We start from the raw sequence: 6,396 nt of genomic DNA on the forward strand, positions 1-6,396 counted from the left end.
CATTGGATAATGTGTGTTGATATATAGGGTGGGAAATAGAAAATAGAAATTAAATCAACTTTAAATATAATCATTTCATCCAGAAGTTTAGCCAATGTAAACTAATTGTCATAACAAAGAAAAAACAACAAAAAAGTCCAGAAAGCACCTTAGTCAGCAGACATCTGACTTTCTTGACAAACAGAGAGAGTTGTCAGCCAAAGCAATTTTAGGCTAGAATATAAATTCGTTTGTAAAATCTTACAAAGAAGGATGATGGAAGATTATGAGCAATATTGTCTCATAAAACAGAGAAGCAGTGGAGGGTAAAACCAGTTTAAAGAAAGCTTGGCAAAATATCGAACTAAGCAATAATCCTATAGCCATTCAAGGATGAAAATGGAAGGACTGCAAACAGAAGAAAAATGGAAAAGATTTGCAAAAACCATTTTAACACACTGGAGCCTCAACACTTGGACCCAACTATCATAGTCTCCTTATAGAGGAGGTAGAAAGGGCACTAAAGAGAGCAAAGATGGATGTGGACCAAGTATATAGAAGAAACTGTGTTGAAGACAATATGATTTTGAGGACAACAAAGGGCAGATATATAAATTATCTGAAGGAGGGGAAGATAACTATGGGCAAGGAAAAAATCTCAGACCTTATTAATATCAGAAAAATGTGAATGAGAAAATACCCTACTGACCTCTATGCCAGGTTTCCCATTTAAACAAAATCTTTTGGGAGTCATCTGTATGTGAATAGAGGTCTCCATCAAAGAGGTCTTAGTAGGGAACTAACAGATTTCTTCTAGTGATATTTAACTATGGATAATATCTTTACCATTTTCAGTCAGTTAGCTAATAAAATTTTATTTAGTGTTTGCAGTCTGCCAGGCATTGTTCTAAGTAAAGCCTGAGGATATAAAGAAAGATAAAAGACAGTTCCTGCTCTCAAGGAGTCCATAGTCTAATGAGGAAGATACCCTGCAAATAAATGTGAAAATAACTTGAAATTTATAGAGAATATAAGTGCCATTTTGCTTACAGTTGATTTTTAAAAGTGAATTTGATTCATCAGATGAAAAACCCCATCTTATAGGAGGAAATGTTTAAGATATATTAAATTTAGATGAGCAAGAGGGCAGACTTGGGACCTGAGAAGAGAAACCAAAGCACCATCTCTGCAGTTGGAAAACCTGGAGACTGCTTTCCTGAGCAGTGGGGGTTAGGGATCAAGGTAGAGCTGAGCTAGGAGAAATTTTCTTAGGAGAAGAAAGGCACATTTGATAGTTTTCTATTTTAACTAATTATCTTGGTATGTAGGTATTAAGCTCATTTTTTTGTCTGCTTCTGGAGTGTAAATATTGTCACAATGTAAATAGGTTTTATAGTAGGAAGATAGAGGATGTAGTGGATAAAATGCTAGACCTGGAGTTAAAAAGATCTGATTACAAGTTTTAGCTAAGACACTTACTGGTTGTGTTACCTTGGACTAGTCACTTAACCTCTGTCTTCCTCAGTCTCTTCATCTATAAAATAAAATAATAGCATCTATCTTCCAGTGTTATAGCAAGGATCAAATAAGATATGATTTGCAAAGAGCCTTGTAAACCTTAAAGATATATAAATGCTACCTGTTATTAATAATATATACTTAAAATTTTTTAATCCTCTACATTTTTGTGCTTTGGCTTAAAGGCCAAGTTGTTCTACTTTTGGTTTGACTGTGGTTAGAGATGCTAAGTCTTTTCACATCATATCACTGGCATGTGGGGAGAGAGAGCAGAGGAATACATGAAAATTGAATGGTTGAATGAATGGGCTTCTTCTATGGCTCTGGGAAAAAAAAAAAGACCAAACCTGCCTTGATTCAATTTAGACTTGACTCTTAAAATAATCTGTCCTATAACATACAATCCTGTTAGCAGAGGAAATATGTTCCACTACTCACTGCTAAAAAAGCCAGAGATCAGAGGTTGGGTCTGACCCTTTAAAAGCATGCCCTCTACTCTGATAAATCAGATCACATGGAAACTGCCAGGGCCAGGAGATTAGTGCTGGCGCTGGGTGGCTAGTTCATCGCCTTTATTAATGCAACTTTCTGCAATGAGATATGTCTGAAGACTGGTGGGGACAATAGCAAATGAAATTTAGACATTTGGCATACTGAATTTTGCCCAGGTTTGGGGGAACCTTCCAGACCAGTGCACCCAGTTATTGGCTCTGGGAAAGGGATTTCACTTTCTCCATTTAGCTGTCTAATAGTTAATTGAGGAATTGAGGACTTGGAATCAGGACATTTGGGTTCTAGCCCAGGCCTTGACAATTAGCAATGTGACCTTGGGGAAAGTAGTCTCATCTCTTAGAGCCTTGGTCTCTTCATCTGTAAAATGATAGGAGTGAATTGAATGGTCTCTGAGATCTTTAGAATTATGATTATTAGGAAAAGAAATCCTAGCTCTAATGTCCTCTACTTGCAGTTAGATTAAAATAGCTTACCTGCCTCCTGTTCACTTCAGCTCCCTAACTCTGACATTTTTATTAACTTAACCCTTACCTGTAGTCGCAGGTTCTAGGACCAACCCTGGTCCAGGCCAGGAGGAACATGAGGAACCCTAGGACAATTTCCATTGACTTAGAAGTGAGTCCTTCCTGCTGATCCAGTTCTGACCTTGGCACCCAATTCTCTAGGACCCTGCTTTATCTTTTTCTCAGTTTAATAAATTCCTTTATCTGTGGACCTAAACATATGTTGGGCACATAGTAGGCAATTAATGAATGCTTGAATTGAATTGAATTGTCCCTTAGCTCTACAGTAACAAACTTGGTTCAATGAACATGGAGTCATAGGAGCTGAATTTGACTTTCACCTCAGCCACTTAATATCTTGGTGACTAGAACAAGTGAGTTTAATCCTCTGGGTCTTTGTGCTCTCATTTATAAAATGAAGGGATTGAACTAGTCCCTTCCAAGATTAGTTATATGATACTATCATTGTAGAACCTCAGTTTCATCCTTTGTAATATGGACTAGATGACCTCAGAGGTCACTGAGTTCAATGCCCTCATATTGGCTATAGAGAGTCAGAGATATTAAGGAATCCGACTCTTTTCTTTTAGAGAATAGGCAGCCTCAACACTGTGCCTCATCCACATGACCCCACAGCCCTCTAGAGAGTCTTTAGAGGGAGAGGGAGAATACTCTAGCCTTACTGAGCCCAATGTGTCTGTTGCTACAAAATATTATCATTGCACTTTAAAAATATCCTAAATACCAAGAATAAAGAAATAAGGAAAACATGAATATGATGTAGATAATGAAATATTCAGAATAAAGTAATGCTGATTATATAAAATAAGAACAATGAAATCTGATAAGTACTAGATAGAAAATAGGTCAAAAAGAGATATATGGGGCAATGTAAATTGGTGTCCATCACACCTTTAAAGCAAAGGCTTTGGGTATGCATTATTGTTTCTTTGGAGTATTGAGGGTTCAATAGGCATGTGAGAAGAAGGAAAACCAGTTTCTGGAGTCATAAATTTAGACTTGTGGATATTAAATCCAGAGGCATGATATGGAACATGTTGAAGAAGTTGGACTATTTGTCTGACATAACTTTTCTAAACAATGTTTTAATCTTTTATGTTGTCTACATTCTCTATGCCTGCCCTATATGGTTGTACTAATGTGGTCTTGAGTTGGTCTTATCTTGTCCTATTGTCATGGCCTCAGAACGATGTTATTCTTTTTAGCTTGTGAGAGTCTATCCTTATACATACACACACACACACACACACACACACACACACTCACAAATACATACATATTTATTTATACACACATATCCTTTTAGCAATTACAAGTATACAAGTAATTTATAGGTTTTTTTTGTATTAAGTATGACCTTATTTCTTCTTTTATATTTTCTTTTTTTCTGGATACTGGGTCTTCCTATCTTGTCCAGGTTGGAAGTATAGTACTATAGCCATCAGGGGCTAATCCTAGTACTGATTGACATGGAAACTTTAACCTGTTCAGCTTTCCAACTTAGGTCAGCCCTCCTCTCCTTATGCAACCTGTTGGCCCTTAACTCTGAAGGACATTGTTTCTGATATTAGTTTGGGCCACAATCAGCTTTGACTCTACTGTACATCAAAACTTCTCAGTGATAGTATTCTACCAGCCTCGGAACACTCTTGTATCAGGGATTACCAACATGGGCCACCATGTCTTACTATCAAGTTTATTTAAAAATTTTTTTTATTGAAGACAATGGGGTTAAGTGACTTGCCCAACACCACACAGCTAGGCAGTTATTAGGTATCGGAGGTTGTATTTGAACTCAGGTCCTCCTGACTCCAGGGTCAGTGCTCTATTCATTGCACCACCCAGCTGCCCCATATCAAGTTTACTTTTTTAAAAAAATCATTAAAAAGTTCAAAAGTTGTAATTGTAACGTTCTGTCCCAAACCCAACTTCCCAACTCTTGAAATTCTTTTTCTAAATTTGGAAGGTCCTAAGGATTAGGAATTGAAGTTTTTATTCATCAATAATGAGATGGCCCTTAACTTCCACTTTTGGGAGATGACTCCAATTTGTCTGAATGATTTAGGCATTTAAGGTATCTGTAAAGAAATTTCTTCTAGGAAAACGTGTGGTATGCTGGAAAAAGCATTGAATTTGGAGTCAGAAGAGATAAGTTCAAATCTCAGCTCTGCCCATGTGACTTTACCTGTGTAATTTTGATTATGGTTTCTCTGGAGCTCTGAGTTCAACAGGCATGAGAGATGTAGGAAAACCAGTTTCAGGAGTCATAAAGTGGGAATGATGGTACTGGATCTATAGGTATAACATGGAGCATGTCAGAGAAGCTGGATCATTTGCTGAACACAACTTCTTTCAACAAAGTTTTGACCATTTATAGTGGCAAATCATACGGTTCTCAGAGACTGTTTCTTCATCTGCAAAATGAGAGAACTGGACTAGATAAACTCCAAAATACCTTTCAATTATGAATTTACAATCCTACAACAGAGAATTTGCTGACGGAGAAAAGTACTGGAGGATTACGTTTTGACAGAGGCTGCAGATCATTGAAGGCTGAATTTTAAAACAAACTTTGTCCTCTTTAGTATGTAAAAGAAAGTCCTCTAGATAAAAACAAGACAAAACATTTTATTATCTCCAGAATTATTTCAATAGAGGTTCTTCCCTTCTAGACCAGATGCAGATTGCTTGAATATTTTTGGTAGGTTAAAAATATTTAATAAAGCCCTTGGAGGCTCTCCCAGATCTAATCAAAGTGGGAAATTCACTTGACTGACAGCTTCCATTGAAAAGAAAAACTAGAGGAAAAATAACATAATATTTCAGCAGTAGCTAAAGTCCACCAGTCAAAATGCATGTAGTTTTTATCTTGAATAACAAAGGAAATTATTTTCCTGTCCTCTCTGTCTTTGGAGACAAGGAAAGAAGGGAAGAAATCTTACAAGCTAGACAAACTGCAGTTTGTAGAGTTGTTGGGGGGAGCTTCAGCACCTCTTAGTTTTTCACCAGCTCTCTTGTACTATGGGAAATTTAAGAAAATACTTTAAACTTTAACTTATTTATATATCTCCTTTATAGATATTGAAGATCCACCAATTGCTATCTCTCATTTATTCATCCTGTGTCCTGCAGGGGCCTACTGCAACCAAATGTATTTAAGTAGGAATGAGTCCCCCTCCTGAACAGATCAAACAACCTTTTACTTGAATTTTTAAGCTGGAGTGAATAGACTTTAACTGGAGGTCTGGGAGAGAGCTTGCAATAGGTGTCCAACATCAGTCAGGATGGAAGACTAGAAACACTGGCAGTCACTGTGGTGACACCAGCGCCAGTCTAGCCTGTCTGCGTCTTAGCCCCAAATTACACTTTTCCCCTAGCCTCTTAGGGAATGGGCAGAGAGACCTTTGCAGGCCTGGTGCTCACCCCTTTTTCTTGAATTCTAAGCTGTGACATGACAGGCCTGCAGGCAGAACAATGGTTCTCTCCTTGCTCATTTCTCTTTATGTAATTTCTGCTCCCTCCAACAGGCTCATATCGGGCTTGAATATGTAATAGCTACCTCCACCTGGGTGATGGGCACCTCCCGTGACTCTCTGGGACTACCTGACAACTGTGGGGTTGCAATTTTAATAGACTCTGGGTAGTTTTCTCGGAGAGAAGTCTTTAAAACTCCCTAAGGAGAGATCATCAAGCAGAATGGTCCCTAGTGCAGGATTTATTAGCAGGCAGGATGGGTAGGTTGATTAGCCTCGGTGGCTGAACGGACATGCTGTCAGACGGGCCTCTTAATCCAATCAGTTACCTGTCGGAGGGGGAAGTGTCTGAGTGTTTCCACAGAATAGTGTTCCTCTCTGGCTCTCAA

Source organism: Macrotis lagotis, chromosome X (assembly GCF_037893015.1).
Source record: "Macrotis lagotis isolate mMagLag1 chromosome X, bilby.v1.9.chrom.fasta, whole genome shotgun sequence".
Lineage (NCBI taxonomy): Eukaryota > Metazoa > Chordata > Mammalia > Peramelemorphia > Peramelidae > Macrotis > Macrotis lagotis.